Genomic DNA, 16351 nt, shown 5'->3' with positions numbered 1-16351 from the left:
ATCAAGTGCCTTGGAAAATGGTACGAAACATCCCTTAACTACAGAACCAATGTTTCCAGGATTGAAAAGCAGGCTGAGGAATGGCTGAAAAGGATTGACGGATCAGGCCTGCCAGCCAAGTTCAAGGCTTGGCTCTTCCAGCTCGGCCTGATACCCAGACTCTTGTGGCTACTGACAATCTACGAAGTGGCAATGACATCAGTAGAAGGAATCGAAAGGCAAGTGAACAGGCAACTGCGGATGTGGTTGGGTTTTTCTCCAAGCTTCACGTCAGTAGGGCTCTACAACAGGTCTGGCCAGTTTCAAATACCCCAGTCTGAGTTGATTCACTATTGCAAAAATGATGTAGACATCCTTAGGAAAGGATGCATGTCCTTCAGGAAAGAATTTTTAGAAGAGACACAAGTTGATCCTTTCACTTGTATTACCATTGCATCCGCTTGTATGAAGGTGTTTCAAACAAACTTTATGGCTGATAACTCTCTCGCCATCCCCAGTCCAGACAACTATAGAGAAAAGTCCAAGAGGTTCTCTGAAACATCCATTCAATGGGAAACACTCAAGCATAAGACATCTATTAAACATGCCTTAAACCAGGGTGAGGAAAAACTGGGGTGATACTCTGTGGATGGTTATGCAGAGGTTGATGGTGTTAAACGTGTTGGAATTTTATGAATGTTTTTTTCATGGTTGCCCTAGATGCCTGATCCCAATGATCTGCCCCTTACACAAAAGACTTATGGGGAAATGTATGCAGCAACTATGGAAAGAGAGCAGGTGTTAAAAATTACCTTTGGTGTTCAAATCACACACATCCGGCAACATGACTGGCATGACAACATGACTTTTTTTCACCAACAAGTTTAACATATGAGTAGTTAAACATTTTCAATGCATCAATCGAGTTGACAACACTCTTTAAAATACTATAGGGAGAAGTTCAGTTGATTCACATTGTGACATCGTCTTCTTATTAAACATTGCTGACGTTTTTTCACAAAGTTGTACACCATGAGATCATTTTTCATAGTGTCACCATACATTCCTAGTACTTTGTTGAAGTCAAAGTACATCTTTTAATTGTTGATTATGGTATTTGACGGTGTGTGCGTGATCGTCGAGGACCTTTAAAATATCTCAAGGGTAATGAGCAAAGTGGGGGAAGATACCAAAACAGTTGACCCACCATCTTCTTCAAGTGTTAATGCAAGCCAGTGTGATCCTGGTTTTCGAGCAGGGTGCGTGTTGACGATAAAATATGCGAGTAGTCTGAGAGACGATGTATCTGAGGGTAGTTGGTCTGAAGGAAAGACGCGCTGAATACACGTCCAATGAGTCTTTGCATTAGATCTTGTATTTAAAGGGTGTCCATTTTTAATTTTTTTCATATAATCCACCTGCACCTGTCTCTTGGCATCAATCTCTAAAATTGAATCGTAGCAAGCATACACGACTAAAGTCACGGTGTGAGGTTATGGCTCTGAATCTCATTTCCAGTCTCAAGTTTCCATTCGAAATGACAGAAATAACATTGTTGTCATCAGACGGATTCAAATTGAATACAAATAATGAATTGTCAAACACTTGCATAATGTTGTCTTTGGTCACCTCCATCAGTGTCATTTTAATACTTTTATGACAGCTATAGTTATAACTTTTCACCAGATCTTGTAACGCATCGATGTAACGTAGAGTGTTGTTAGCTGTAAAGTACCTACACATTCTACCTTTTAAAGTTCGGTTAAAACTTTCAATCACAGAGGCTTTAGCTACGCCGGCTGTGGAAAAATGATTGATTCCTTGTTTTACCATTAATCCTTTAAAATTCTTGTTGACAAATTGTTCTCCATCGTCCGTCTGTAGTTAACAGGAATTTCACTTTGTTGTAGTACAGAAGCAAATGCATTTACCGTTTCAACAGCCAAATTTTGTTTTAAAACACAAATATAGTTAATAAATAATTGTAACCTTCATTATATTCGGATAAAGCTTGCATGTTGCACAAATTTTCTTGGAATTGGTAGCGTGGTTTTGCTACAAAAACCCTATGAAAGGAGAACAAGATGAAATAATGAATGTAGAGACATTTATAATAAAATATCTTATAAAATGTAAAATAACTCAATGACATAATATAATGAATATATTATTTGTATCTTCATCTTCACATCTTCATTAAACTTTTATTATTCAAGTGTTTCAGTACAAGTTGCCCTTTTCTGACCTAACTTTCTGACCTCACTTGTCATAACTCATGTCTTTTTTTTAAGTCGTTCATTCATCAGATCTTCATTTGGAGACAAAAATAATAAATAATAATTATATGCATAAATACAAATTATTATGAATCAATAAACATGTTGACTGTTTATTTATTCAAACTGATAGAAAACATACCAAAGATGTAAAATGACTAATAATGTTAAAGTCACTATATTATGTACATTTGACTTATAGTCATGTCATTTAATATTCTCAACTAATGTTACTATTGTAAAATTTTATAATGTAATTTAATAAGTCATTAAAAACTATTATTGAGATTGTTGTACATATTTAAATTAGCAGTGAATTCACTAAAGCAAAGTAAAAATAAGGACTGAACTCATTTTTATCTGATCATGTTAAAGTCTCCTCTTAAGCGAGAAAATCAGAGTCACAGTTTGTTGAGGCCCCTATAAATCCCACAAATGTGTGTGTGTGTGTGTGTGTGTAGGGTCCCCGCTATTATCAATGCCACGCCCCCTTTTCTAAAGTCTCCAGATCTAAAGCAAGAAAATCAGAGTCACAGTTTGTTGAGGTTCCTATAAATCCCACAAATGTGTGTGTGTGTGTAGGGTCCCCGCTATTATCAATGCCACGCCCCCTTTTCTAAAGTCTCCAGATCTTAAACAAGAAAATCCGAGTCACAGTTTGTTGAGGTTCCTATAAATCCCACAAATGTGTGTGTGTGTGTCAGGTCCCCGCTATTATCAATGCTATCCGTCTCTACATTAATTATTTCATCTTGTCCTTCTTTTCATCTGTCTCTACATTCATCTTTCCATCTTATTCTTCTTCCATCTGTCTCTACATTCATCATTCCATCTTGTTCTTCTTTCATCTGTTTTTACATTCATCATTTAATCTTGTTCTGCTTTCATCTGTCACTACATTCATCATTTAATGAATGATCATTTAATCTTGTTCTGCTTTAATCTGTCACTACATTCATCATTTAATGAATGATCATTTAATCGTGTTCCTCCTTTTCATCTGTCTCTACATTCATCATTCCATCTTGTTCTCCTTTTCATCTTTCTCTACATTCATCATTCCATCGTGTTCTCCTTTTCATCCATCTCTACATTCATCATTCCATCTTGTTCCTCGTTCATCTGTCTCTACATTCATCATTCCATCTTGTTCTGCTTTCATCTGTCTCTAAATGTATTATTTAATGAATGATCGTTTAATCATGTTCTCCTTTTCATCTTTCTCTACATTTATCATTCCATCTTGTTCTCCTTTTCATCTGTCTCTACATTCATCACTCCATCTTGTTCTGCTTTCATCTGTCTCTACATTCTTCATTTAATCTTGTTCTTCTTTCATCTGTCACTACATTCATCATTTAATCGTGTTCTTCTGTCATCTGTCTCTACATTCATCATTCCATCTTGTTCTGCTTTCACCTGTCTCTACATTCATCATTTAATCTTGTCCCCTTTTCATCTATCTCTACAGTCATTATTTCATCTTGTCCTCTTTTTCATCTGTCTCTACATTCATCATTCCATCTTGTTCTCCTTTCATCTGTCTCTACATTCATCATTTAATCTTGTTATTAAATCATGAATGTAGAGACAGATGAAAGAAGAACAAGATGAAATGGTGAATGTGGAGACAGATGATGAAAGAAGAACAAGATGGAATGATGAATGTAGAGACAGATGATAGTAGAACAAGATTAAATGATGAATGTAGAGATGGATGAAAGAAGAACAAGATGGAATGATGAATGTAGAGACAGATGAAAAGGTGGACTCGATGACAAACTGAATGTCGAGACAGATGAAAAGAGAACAAGATTAAATGATGAATGTAGAGACAGATGAGAAGAAGAACAAGATTAAATGATAAATGTAAAGACGGATGAAAGGAAGAACAAGATGGAATGATGAATGAAGAGACAGGTGAAAGGAGAACAAGATTAAATGATGAATGTAGAGACAGATGAAAAGAAGAACAAGATTAAATTATGAATGTAGAGACGGATGAAAAGGAGAACAAGATGGAACAATGAATGAAGAGACGGATGAAAAGGAGAACAAGATTAAACAATGAATGTAGAGACAGATGAAAGGAGAACAAGATTAAGAGATGAATGTAGAGATGGATGTAAAATATTATAATGTAATTTAATAAGTTATTAAAAACTATTATTGAGAATTGCTGTACATATTTAAATTAGCAGTGAATTCACTAAAGCAAAGTAAAAATAATGACTGAACTCATTTTTATCTGATCAGGTTAAAGTCTCCTCTTAAGCAAGAAAATCAGAGGTCAGTTTGTTGAGGTCCCTTTAAATCCCACAAATGTGTGTGTGTGTGTCAGGTCCCCGCTATTATCAATGCCACGCCCCCTTTTCTAAAGTCTCTAGATCTTAAGCCAGAAAATCAGAGTCACAGTTTGTTGAGGTCCCTCTAAATCCCACAAATGTGTGTGTGTGTGTCAGGTCCCCGCTATTATCAATGCCATCCGTCTCTACATTCATCATTTCATCTTGTCCTCCTTTTCATCTGTCTCTTCATTCATCATTCCATCTTGTTCGTCTTTCATCTGTCTCTACATTCATCATTCCATCGTGTTCTTCTTTCATCTGTCTCTACATTCATCATTTAATCTTTTTCTCCTTTCATCTGTCTCTACATTCATTTTTTCATCTTGCCCACCTTTTCATTTGTCTCTACATCCATCATTTAATCTTCTTCTTTAATCTGTCTCTAAATGTATCATTCCATCTTGTTCTGCTTTCATCTGTATCTACATTCATTATTTAAGCTTGTTCTTCTTTCATCTGAATCTAAATTCATCATTCCATCTTGTTCTTATTTCATCTGTCTCTACATTCATCATTTAATCTTGTCCTCCTTTTCATCTATCTCTACAATCATTTTTTTTATCTTGTCCTCCTTTTCATCCGTCTCTATATTCATCATTTAATCTTGTTCTGCTTTCATCTGTATCTACATTAATTATCTAATCTTGTTCTTCTTTCATATTACTCTAAATTCATCATTCCATCTTGTTCTTTTTTCATCTGTCTCTACATTCATTATTTCACCTTTTCCTCCCTTTCATCTGTCTCTATAGTCATCATTCCATCTTGTTCTTTTTTCATCTGTCTCTACATTCATTATTTCACCTTTTCCTCCCTTTCATCTGTCTCTACTGTCAGTATTCCATCTTGTTTTTTTTTAATCTGTCAAATGATGAATGTAGAGACAGATGAAAAGGAGAACAAGATGGAACGATGAATGTAGAGACAGATGAAAAGGAGAACAAGATTAAACAATGAATGTAGAGACAGATACAAATTCAAAAAGGCCATCTGAGTGATCATTCTCTTGTCTTGTTTAACCTGGACTTCATCCCTGAACCTAAGCCTTTGAAAGTTAGGTCTCAGAGGCGTGTCATCTCAGCCGATACTGCAGACAGTTTTTCTGCTAGGTTTGACCCTCTTTCCTTTGATAACTACCCAAATGTGGACAATTTGATTCACTGTTTCACTACTCATTGTGTTGAAATACTGGATCAAGTGGCACCTGTTAAATCGAACTTGAAAATTCAGAAAAAACGGTGCCCTTGGACAAATGAAGATCTCCTGAGTCTGAAGAGACTTTGTTGAAAGACTGAGCGTCTCTGGAAGTCCACTAAACTTGAGGTGCACAGACTTCACCTCAGGGATCTGATGTCTTCTTACAATGAGATGGTGGAAACTGCTAGATCTGATTACATCAGAAAACTAGTAGCAGCAAATAAGAACAACCCCAAAGTGTTGTTTGACACGATTAATTCTCTCATGTCTCCTGCTCCTCAAATCACGCCGGTCTTCTGTGAAGCTGACAGCAATGCATTGTTGAGATTTTTCATTGACAAAATTAAATTGATCAAAGAGAAAATCTCTCCCCCTTTGTGTGGAACCCCTGCTGTCTCTGAGCCCCTCTTGGTCTTCCTTCAGTGCTGTATCTCTGGGTGACATTTCGGCACTAGTGAACAAGATGAAACCCTCCTCTTGCTCAGATGACGTCCTTCCTTGTAGGCTTTTTATCAAAGTATTTGATGTAATTTGCCCCTGGGTTACCAATATGGTGAACCTCTCCCTTTCCACAGGGGTTTTTCCCAATGCATTTGAACATGCCATCGTGGAGCTTCTGCTCAAAAAGCCAGGTTTAGACCCAACTGACTTCTTGTCCAAGATCTTGGAGAAGGTGGTGTCTGAGCAGCTGTCTTTGTTCCTGGATCAGAGCGACATCCATGAGAAGTTTCAGTCTGGCTTCCGTAAACATCTACAGCGACAGCTTTACTGAAAGTGTCCAGTGACATCATGATGTCGGCTGACTCGGGTAAATCCACTGTTCTGGTTCTCTTGGATCTGTCCTCAGCCTTTGACACAGTTGATCACCAGATCCTGCTGAGAAGACTGAGGGATGAAGACTGTCTGGGTCTGTGTTAGAATGGTTCTCATCTTACCTTTCTGGGCAGTTTTAGTGTATCTGTCAATCAAATGAGGTCTGAATCGGCAGATCTGTTGTGTGGAGTCCCTCAAGGTTCTTTTCTGCGTCCTTTAATGTTTTTGCTGTACTTGATTCCCCTCGGTAAAATCATTCAGAGATTTCCTGATGTTTCTTATCACATGTTTGCTGGTGACATCCAGCTCTACTGCTCTGTTGATCCAACTGAGCCCCAGAGGCTGAACTTAGTCAATTGTTGCTAGAAATCAAACAATGAGTGAAAACACTTTGAAGCTAAATGTGGACAAAACTGAAACTCTGGTGATTGTTGATCATAAAGTTCAGGGTTGAGTCAGTACTTGAGTGACTTAGGTCAGTCTGTCAAACTGAGCCTGAGAAACCTGGGTGTTGTATTTGATAAAGACATGTCTCTTGTTCAACTCTGTAGAAAACTGACCAGAAACTGTTTCCTTCAACTGAGAAAAATCTCTAAACTTAGAAAATGTTGTCACAACATGATCTGGATCTTATAATCCATGCGTTTGTTTCTTCTCGTCTGGACTATTGTAACAGTTTGTTTTCTTGTCTTAACAAGAAGGATCGTCTCGTCTGCAGTTGATTCAGAACTCTGAGCCGCTCTAGTAGAAGAACTCACATTTCTCCTTCAAACTCTTCACTGGCTTCCAGTTTCTTTCAGGATCAACTTTAAAATTCTGGTTCTTACTTTCAGATCTATTCATGGTCAGACCTTCATGATCTGATCCAGACTTACACCCCAGCTCGGGCTCTGAGGTCTGTGAGTCATAATCTAGTGATGGTTCCTGAACACAGTTCAGGACCAGAGGAGAGAAATCCTTCCAGACTGTTGCTCCTAAGCTTTGGAACAATCTTCCTCTCTCTTTGTGTTTGATGATCTACTGACTCCTTTAAGAAACATGTGTGTTTGATGATCTACTGACTCCTTCAAGAAACATCTGTGTTTGATGATCTACTGACTCCTTCAAGAAACATCTGTGTTTGATGATCTACTGACTCCTTCAAGAAACATCTGTGTTTGATGATCTACTGACTCCTTCAAGAAACATCTGTGTTTGATGATCTACTGACTCCTTCAAGAAACATCTGTGTTTGATGATCTACTGACTCCTTCAAGAAACATCTGTGTTTGATGATCTACTGACTCCTTCAAGAAACATCTGTGTTTGATGATCTACTGACTCCTTCAAGAAACATCTGTGTTTGATGATCTACTGACTCCTTCAAGAAACATCTGTGTTTGATGATCTACTGACTCCTTCAAGAAACATCTGTGTTTGATGATCTACTGACTCCTTCAAGAAACATCTGTGTTTGATGATCTACTGACTCCTTTAAGAAACATCTGTGTTTGATGATCTACTGACTCCTTCAAGAAACATCTGTGTTTGATGATCTACTGACTCCTTCAAGAAACATCTGTGTTTGATGATCTACTGACTCCTTTAAGAAACATCTGTGTTTGATGATCTACTGACTCCTTCAAGAAACATCTGTGTTTGATGATCTACTGACTCCTTCAAGAAACATCTGTGTTTGATGATCTACTGACTCCTTTAAGAAACATCTGTGTTTGATGATCTACTGACTCCTTCAAGAAACATCTGTGTTTGATGATCTACTGACTCCTTCAAGAAACATCTGTGTTTGATGATCTACTGACTCCTTTAAGAAACATCTGTGTTTGATGATCTACTGACTCCTTTAAGAAACATCTGTCTTTGATGATCTACTGACTCCTTCAAGAAACATCTGTGTTTGATGATCTACTGACTCCTTCAAGAAACATCTGTGTTTGATGATCTACTGACTCCTTCAAGAAACATCTGTGTTTGATGATCTACTGACTCCTTCAAGAAACATCTGTGTTTGATGATCTACTGACTCCTTTAAGAAACATCTGTGTTTGATGATCTACTGACTCCTTTAAGAAACATCTGTGTTTGATGATCTACTGACTCCTTCAAGAAACATCTGTGTTTGATGATCTACTGACTCCTTCAAGAAACATCTGTGTTTGATGATCTACTGACTCCTTCAAGAAACATCTGTGTTTGATGATCTACTGACTCCTTCAAGAAACATCTGTGTTTGATGATCTACTGACTCCTTCAAGAAACATGTGTGTTTGATGATCTACTGACTCCTTCAAGAAACATCTGTGTTTGATGATCTACTGACTCCTTCAAGAAACATCTGTGTTTGATGATCTACTGACTCCTTCAAGAAACATCTGTGTTTGATGATCTACTGACTCCTTTAAGAAACATCTGTGTTTGATGATCTACTGACTCCTTCAAGAAACATCTGTGTTTGATGATCTACTGACTCCTTCAAGAAACATCTGTGTTTGATGATCTACTGACTCCTTTAAGAAACATCTGTGTTTGATGATCTACTGACTCCTTCAAGAAACATCTGTGTTTGATGGTCTACTGACTCCTTTAAGAAACATGTGTGTTTGATGATCTACTGACTCCTTCAAGAAACATCTGTGTTTGATGATCTACTGACTCCTTCAAGAAACATCTGTGTTTGATGGTCTACTGACTCCTTTAAGAAACATGTGTGTTTGATGATCTACTGACTCCTTCAAGAAACATCTGTGTGTGATGATCTACTGACTCCTTCAAGAAACATGTGTGTTTGATGATCTACTGACTCCTTCAAGAAACATCTGTGTTTGATGATCTACTGACTCCTTCAAGAAACATCTGTGTTTGATGATCTACTGACTCCTTTAAGAAACATCTGTGTTTGATGATCTACTGACTCTTTCAAAAAACATCTTAAGACCTTTTTATTTGTTCAGGCTTTTCCTTGATTTTCTGGAACTCCTGTTGTGTTATCAGTATTATCTTGACCTTTAAAGTATATACTTTATTGAATATTGTTTTGTTTGTTTAAGTTCTTTGTGACCCTGGTCTGGAAAAGAAATATATAAATAAAAATTACTTACTTACTTACAGATGATAGCAGGACAAGATGAAATGATAAATGTAGAGACAGATAAAAAGGAGAAGTTTTTCATTCCAAGTTGACCTTTTTGACCTCACGGGTCGGTGACTGCACTCGTCTGACTCATCTCGTTTTTTAAGTCGTTCATGCATCAGATCTTCATTTGGAAAAAAATAAAATAAATAATAATCATCTGAATAATTACACATTATTATGAATTAATAAAAATATTGACTGTTGTTTATTTATTCAAACTGATACAAAACATACCAAAGATGTAAAATGACTAATTATGTATATTTAACTTATAGTCGTGTCATTTAATATTTTCAAAAAATGTTGGTATTGTAAAATATTATAATATAATTTAATAAATTAATAAAAACTATTATTGAGATTGTTGTACATATTTAAATTAGCAGTGAATTCACTAAAACAAAGTAAAAGTAATGACTGAACTCATTTTTATCTGATCAGGTTAAAGTCTCCAGATCTTAAGCAAGAAAATCCGAGTCACAGTTTGTTGAGGTCCCTATAAATCCCACAAATTGTGTGTGTGTGTCAGGTCCCCACTATTATCAAAGCCACGCCCCCTTTTTTAAACGAGCCAATCAGAGAAGAGACCGTTTTTTTGCTCAGAAAAGGCGCAATTGTGTATAATTGTGTATGAAAGTGCAGTTCCACGATTGTACAGAGTGGCCACTGTGTTATACACAAAATACACAGAAAAACAGGTGAGGTGAATAATAAGGTCTTGCTCTAAAAAAGAGAGGGATGATAGTTTAGAGCCTCCTGAGCAAGAATATGTTGTTTGAATTACGGGGACTTCGGGTAGGTCCCCCTAATTCACCTAGGTCCCCAGAGCGTCGGTAAAAAAACTGGTACAAAAGCCCCGTAATTCACCAAAACCAACACACACACACACACACACACACACACACACACACACACACACACACACACACACACACACACACGCAGCAGCACAGATGGGTGGCACACTCTCTTTTCAGATGAATAGGTAAATATTTATCTTGCCAGATTGTTCCTTCCCTCTCCTCCTCCTGTCGTCTTCCACACCTCCGTCCTCACGTTCATCTTCTTCCATCACTCGTCTCCCAGCGCTCTGCTATTTAATCTTATCTCGGGGACGTCTCGCAGGCATGTGTTGTGCAAACAACATACTTTGAATATATGATGATGAGGGTTTATGGAAACTCTTGAGCAAACAAAGCGGATAATAATTTGTGCCGAAGACTTTTTTCCATTCGTCCTGGTGAAGCAGATGGAGTCGGACTGTGATCCACTTCCTTCATCACACCTGTTCCCGTCACCACTTTGAATGTTGGGAAGTGATATTAAGATTTGTATCTTATTAGTTCATAATGATGTCATTAAAGCAGACATTTCTGAACATTTATAAACCATTAGAAACATTTATTAAGTTGAGCACAAGATACAAACGTGTGTTTTATTTTTTATTTTTCATTATATTGATATCGTGCTCAAATTAAAACAACATTCCTAGTCTTTCACACACACTCTGATGTAAAAAGAAAAACACTGTTCATGCTAACTGTCAATGCTAACTGTTTATGCTAACAATCTATCGTAACAGTCCATGCCAACTATCCTTGCTAACAGTCCATGATAACTGTCCATGCTAACAATACATGGCAACTGCCCATGCTAACAATACATGACAACTGTCCATGCTAACTGTCCATGCTAACTGTCCATGCTCACAATACATGGCAACTGTCCATGCTAACAATACATGGCAACTGTCCATGCTAACAATACATGACAACTGTCCATGCTAACTGTCCATGCTCACAATACATGGCAACTGTCCATGCTAACAATACATGGCAACTGTCCATGCTAACAATGCATGGCAACTCTCCATGCTAACTCTCCATGCTAACTCTCCATGCTAACAATCCATGGTAACTGTCCATGCTAACAATACATGCTAACTTTCAAGTCTTTCTTTTGCCAAAAACCTGTTAAGTTCCTCACAGTACGAAAATCGAAATTTTGAAAAATGTCAAAATTTAAAATTTCAATTAAAACTTTTTTAATGTTTAAACTTTAAACGATGCCCCTGATTCTCTAAAAGTTTTAATGCTTATTTTCATGAAACCGGATTCATAACTATATATTTTTTATACATCATTTATTTTACCTTTGATCTTATAACATTACATTTAACGTAAAATGTGGGATTTTTGTTTTTTTAATCAAAGTGACTTATAAGAGTAGAATTATTTAATATATTTTGTTATTGAAGGTGAAGTTATTAATAATGTAGAATAATAACTATGTTAAACATTATAACTAAACCAGTCAATACCATGTGTAGCTGGAGTCAAACTCAGGTGAAATAAAAATCTGTCAAAGAGAGTTTTGTTGATGTCAAGAGAAAAGTTTTCCAGCAACTGTTTCCATGGGATCAATAACGTGTGTTGGAGCAGATGGATGATCAGGATTGTGTTGGATTTGTAAACAGAATAAGAGGTTTTTCAAAAGACTCTCAGCTACAAGTCAGTGAGATCTTCTTCAAGACCTTCTCACTTCATCATCGTCACTCACTTGAAGCCAACGTTCCCGTGTTATTCCGTCCACTTCCCGCTGGATAAACAACATAATCCCAGCATCTGATGCTTCCATCCGGCCTGGAGTGCCTGGAAAGCTCTTAAGGAAGTTGACCAGGTGACCTTGATCAAGTCCTGGACAGTAGGAACGTTAATCCGTCGACTTGATCCAGAGATTATCCCTGAGGTGGACGTCAAGACACCTGGGAAGGGATTTGAAAAAAAATTGACTCTTAGCCCTTCTTGTCATTTTTTAAAATAAAATACAAATATTATTAGATTAAAATGTATCAACATTTTCTATTTCTATTTGAGGATTTTGTTAATTTACTGTTTTGTATTAAAACTTTCTCCTTACAGTTGTTTTTCTTTCGGCAAACATTTCTCCTCAATTTTCGCCCATAATTCTTTAAAACATAATTTGTGATCAAAGATCTTTTCATGGCATAAATACTCAAATATTTGTTGAATGATATTCTTGATTTTTTTTTTTTGTCTTGTGGTATTTAAAAAAAAATTGTCAAACAAAATTTGAACTCATGATTTGCCCAAAATTCTATGAAACATCTTCAGATACATTTAAGAATTTACCTAAAATATAAAATAACAAAAATATAAAAGAAAAATGTTATACGCTTAATATTAAGTTGTGTTGGTTTAATATATTTAGTTAAATATATATATATATTTATGTTTTATTTTTTTAGAATTTTACTTAAATGTATATAAAAGAAAATAATTTGTAATCGAAGTGTAATGACATAAATACTCTCATATAACAGTTGTTTTTATAACTCTATTGACTGCCAAATATTTAAATATATATACGTGTTTTCCTAATGTTTTTTTTCCCCGTCCCTGAAAAAATAACCTCAGGTTTTGTAGTTCTTTGAAAAATCTTAAGATATTTATACTATATTTTGAGAATATAACTTAAACATAAGTTATAAAAAATATGTCATGACATAAATACACTCGTATTAAAGTTGAGTCTTAATCCTATTGACAGTCAAACATGTGGAATTTTATTCTTTAAAAAAATATATTTTTCCTTATCGTATATTTTTTATTCTGTCGACCAAAAATATCAACTCATGATTTACCCATAATTCTGTAAAACAACTTGATAATTCATTTTTGAATAATTTTTTTTTAAATTATTATTATTATTACAACTAAAATGTACTTTAAACGCAAATTGTGAAGACAATTTTCTTTTTCTTTTCTTAGTTTCTGTTGGGTTTTTTTTGGCTTGACGGTTTCTTAAAACTCACAGTATATAATGTCGTGACTCCCGCCCTGGAATGATTGACAGGCCATCAAAAGCGTCAAAACATGTCGACAGATCGACACACAATGCCGAGTCATCCATTAACCTCCGTCGAGAGGAGAGAAAAGAGAAACCATTCATGTGCTCACCTGGTTCCCAAACTGGGATTAAGCCAGTTCTGTGAGAGTATAATCCAGCGTTTATCTCTGTGGAGCAGAAGAGAAAGAAAACAAACGCTCGTCCTGCTGCTCACCTCCATTACACTCATGAAACCTTTAAATCTTTATTCTTTTACTGCCACCTTCAAGACGTCAAAACATTTATTTTCTTTCGTTTTAATTTCCTTCCTGAGAATCACAAAACGTCACAAACACAAGTGTAGGATCAACTTTCCTATAGTTTGGTGTCGATGATCTCATGTATTGTTTTGTGCTCGTGGAGCGCGGAGGTCAAGGATGGCGGCGCCTTCAGGCCCTCGCTTAATATTAATGACCGGCAGCCGATGGCGGCTCATCAATAGGTCGAAGGTTATCACGGGGCTGCAGATGCAGGAAGTTAATGTGATTACATGTGTGTGTGTATGTTGTCCATCGTGAAGCTCTTTACGGCGTCTTTGTCCATGTTTCCTGCTGCACAATAGTTTTAATAATTAAAAAAATAAAATACATTAGTATGAGTTTAGCATCAGCCTCAGAGTAAACACTTGAATACAATCATAAAAGAAAAGTTATTTATGCTAAAATGATGTTATTAATTCAATAGCACTTCATCAATGTGTCCTTGTGGTTATAAAAGTGCACTAATTTCAACAACATTTGAGCTGAATGTCTTTTATTTTGTTCAGTTCACATCAAAACATGTTTTCTTCATCAAAAGAGAATTATTTATTAAAAAACGTATTCCTCATTTCAAAGGCTGAATGCTAACATTAGCGTTTAGCTACCTCGGGGGTGTTCAAACTTTTTTAGAGGAGCCACATTAGATGATTGGAATATGGCATCGACAGTTAGGATAGTTAGCATCGAGCGTAAGCATGGACATTTAGCATGGACATTTAGCATGGAAAGTTAGCTTGGACAATTTCTTTGGATAGTTAGCATGGACAGTTAGCATCAACCTGTAGTGTTGACCCTTAGCATGGACCCTAAGCATTGACCATTAGGATGGACCGTTAGCATCAACAGTTAGCTTGGACAGTTTCTATGGACAGTTAGCATGGACAGTTGGCAAGGACAGTTAGCATCAACCGATAGTGTTGACCCTTAGCATCAACAGTTAGCATGAACAGTTGCCATTGACAGTTGGCATGAACAGTTAGCATCAACCATTAGTGTTGACCCTTAGCATCAACAGTTAGCATCAACAGTTAGCATGAACAGTTGCCATTGACAGTTGGCATGAACAGTTAGCATCAACCATTAGTGTTGACCCTTAGCATCAACAGTTAGCATCAACAGTTAGCATGAACAGTTGCCATTGACAGTTGACATGAACAGTTAGCATCAACCATTAGCATCAACCGTAAACTTGTAAACCAAGAATAATTCATTTTAAGCTCGTTGTAGATGAATATCGTGCATTTATTATTTTCAAGTTTTATTTTTCATAGTTTTTATGTAATTTGTAAGTTAGAAACATTTAATGTACAGATAATGAATAAATCCTGCTTCAACACAATAAAGCAAATAATTGATGGAAATATATATTTTTGTAATGTATTTAATGTAAATATAAACAACAATATAACAATTATTAGTTCTAATATTATTTTTATTTACACATTACATTAAAAAAATCATTGATTTTAGCCTTTTGAAGATTCTATCTTGGGTTTAAAATGATTTCCTTATTTTTATTTTTTTCTATTTAATACATAGTTAGAATTATTGCTAAAATATTTTTTTATTTATATAATATAGAATAATAAGCTTATTTATTTTTTGTAACTTTCATCCCAATTTAACACAATAAAATAAATAAATAAAACACTCAAAGTGCAGACCAAGATGTTATTTATCCATTATTATTGTCAAACATGTATTTAATCTAAGCCACAAAATAACATTTAAAATACCATCAACCTCATATAAACTTAAATATTGTTTCTTTTATGTTGTGATTTGATGATATTTCGATGGTTTATGGTGAAAAACATGACATGATGAAGGGAACACGCCTCAGAACGATGACTTAAGTGTAGTTTTATATATTTAAAAGGAGACGAACCGATCCTCGGTGTCATGTGACGTTCTGACGTGAAGCATGTGATCGATGTCTCGCTCGTGCAGAAAATGATTTCCGATTGTTGGTGTATCGACGGCACTCGCTAATGGAGGGAAGAGACTCTTCGAACGCTAGAACCCGAGCCGTCGAGACTCGTCACGAACCGTCACTTCCCACCTTATTTATTCCCCTTTTCTTAATTGACCATCAGCGGTGATGCGTTCAGGGACCTCCACCTGCGTCAGAACTTTTTTTCTCTCAGATCCTCGCGGTGTCTGTCGATACAAACCAAATACGTAGAAGCGATCGTCCGTCTCTCCTCCTGCGATTAATCCAATGAGCCGTCGATCGATGATCAATAGTGAACAATCGGCAGCGGAGCCGCTAATCAGCTTGTGATTGGCCGGATGAGTCTGTGGGGAACAAACGTGTCCTTTAGACGTGGATTCATTCTTTTTTTTCTCTGGACTTCATTGACCGAGTGGTCGTGTCGGGTCAGTGGATCGATCACTGTTACTGCCAATCAAGAAAATACTTTTTTATTTTTGTTT

At 36.2% G+C, this 16351-nt stretch overlaps 1 protein-coding gene across 1 annotated transcript in view; it reads left to right on the top strand.

The window, feature by feature from the left end:
• cdkal1 (CDK5 regulatory subunit associated protein 1-like 1) overlaps positions 1-16351 on the top strand; it is a 289248-nt gene that overhangs the window by 183193 nt on the left and 89704 nt on the right. The window lies entirely within an intron of this gene.

Source organism: Callionymus lyra, chromosome 17, assembly GCF_982586985.1.
Source record: "Callionymus lyra chromosome 17, fCalLyr1.hap1.1, whole genome shotgun sequence".
NCBI lineage: Eukaryota > Metazoa > Chordata > Actinopteri > Syngnathiformes > Callionymidae > Callionymus > Callionymus lyra.
Note: the sequence above shows the minus strand (reverse complement) of the source record. Positions and strands in the feature narration are given on the sequence as shown.